Here is a 2259-nt window from a genome sequence, read left to right on the forward strand (position 1 = left end):
CTTCCTATACTTCAGGCAGAAATCAAATAAAAAAATGCATGCCATTGCCCATTTTTCCAAGTTGGTTTAGTAATGAAGGATAAACCAAAAAGAGAAATCTGTTAGTTTTCAGTCTTCGCATCAGCCCTTCACATGGGCAACGTCAGATACTCTGTACCAATGTCATATAGTGGAGAAAGAAAATTAATAATTATCAGAAACCCAGGAATTTTCTAGACTTTTGTTTTGGAATAATGAAAAGATTGGTTAAGCAGGTATTCTGGGGATGTATTAATACAGATTTGAAGCATAGTAACAGCAGAAACTGCTTGTAAAGATTGCAGTTCTCTGAGAGCCAAGGAAAACCAGTATGCTAAGCAGTGTGGGGTGTGTGTGTGTGTGTGTGTGTGTGTGTGTGTGTGTGTGTGTGTGCTTACTGGGAGGATAACTGGAGAGTGAAGACAAAATTATCATAATCATCCAGAGTTAATCATTTCCTCCAGTAAACAGAAATTTAGCAGAAAGGAAGTTAAATGAGAAGATAGATAAGGCAAAATACTCTCTGGGAGTAGGAGGGCCAAGGAAAAAGTCTGTTTGTATTCACTTGAAGACTTCTTTCCAGCTAGATGCTTATAGTGTCATAGCCCCCAAATGTTGCTGCACTAAATGTTTCCTTCTGGGGTCTTTAAATGGGATGGAAATAGCTATGTGAGAATGAGATGCATACAGGGAGACAAGGGAAGTGAAAGTTTAGGATAAATTGTCTCTGTTGAAATAAATCTTTAGCTGATCTTCAGAGTGGGAACATGTACACCTACCTATTGCACATAAGTGACGTAAGTATAATTTTCCTATATATTCAGGAAGGAGTGAGGAACTAATAACGGTAATTCCAATTTGGAGGAAAAATCAGGATTCCATAAGGAGCCAGGATACTAAGCTAGAACAGTTGATGAAGCAAGGCTGTCCTGAATTGCAGATAAATAATTGTTTGTCTGTAGCCTGTATCAGGGAACCATAAGGAGTTCTTGTTTCGACTGCATGGTGTCTATTATTACCTGGAGGATATAGGTGGAAGGGACAGCAGTGAAAATGAAGACATTGCAAGAATTTCAAATTAAAGGTGCTTTGATGAACTTAATGATAATTTTATCATGAAATTTTAAAAAATCATTAAAATATTTTCTTTCACTGACTGATGTTAAATTTTCATAAAACAATTTGAAGTTTAGTAACTGCAGGGTAGAGCATAAACAGTTTTTTTCCTAGCAATTAATTGATATTTTAGGGTATATAGTCTCAATTTACCAAAATAATTTAAAAAACTACATTCCTTAGAAACCAAATTAAATAAAAATGTAATGTTAAACATTGTTTCCTTTATGAAATATCAATAGAATTTAATAAAAAACATTGTGATTTCTTATCAAAATGCAATGATAAGGGAGTATTACCACTTTCCAGGCATGAATGGATTGTATTTATGTTGAATACATTCTTAACATCTAAAAGACATATAAACATGTTTTTTGAGAACTGCTTCTCTTCTGTATAGGATTTTTTTCAAACAACACACAATTTCTTCCAAGCCTCAAGTCTTTTAAAAGATTTAGCTTTTTATTGAGATCATTTTATGAATTAATATAAATTATATACTCAAACTTAGGAATAAGCACCCCAAAAAGAGCACACAGATGTTTGAGTTGAAGTACACATCTGTTAGCATATGGGGAAATTGTATGTATGGTAAATTGCATCTGCCCCATATTTTTCTCTTGATGGTAAATATTATAACTAAAAATAGTGTTTTACCAATTAAAATAATTAACAGCCAAAAATGAAGCCTTAAATTCTATACTCACAAATGCTGAATTAGCTCCATATTTTTATTTAAGAAAGGCAATCTGACAAAGTGTATTTCATGAATCACGAGTGGGATTTACCTATAAAGTTATCTTTGAAATGATTAATTGTATGCAATTATTGAAAGAATTGTGTTGAGATACAATATGCCATCAACTAATGAAGCTTATTGTTAATAGGAAGCTAGATAGTAATTAGAATCACTTTCTAATTACATATCTGCATATTTTATATTGATATAAATAGCTGCATTATTTTCTTGACATCACAAGGAATAAAACAGTCATGATTTATGGCCAACTTGGGAAACCTGTGAGAAATCAGTGACATGAATCTGAGCTAGCAAAGCCTACACAACAGGAAGCACATTTGAAAGGGGTGTAAAACCTACAGAATTAAGTGACTAGTGGAAAATAT

The 2259-nt window shown here is 33.1% G+C and overlaps 1 pseudogene; it reads left to right on the forward strand.

Annotated features, from left to right (window-relative positions):
- Positions 1 to 785: 785 nt before the first annotated feature.
- LOC101573952 overlaps positions 786 to 2259 on the forward strand; it is a 7953-nt pseudogene continuing 6479 nt past the window's right edge.

The sequence above is a fragment of the Octodon degus genome, unplaced genomic scaffold (assembly GCF_000260255.1).
Source record: "Octodon degus isolate 3935 unplaced genomic scaffold, OctDeg1.0 scaffold00175, whole genome shotgun sequence".
In the NCBI taxonomy this organism is placed as follows: Eukaryota; Metazoa; Chordata; class Mammalia; order Rodentia; family Octodontidae; genus Octodon; species Octodon degus.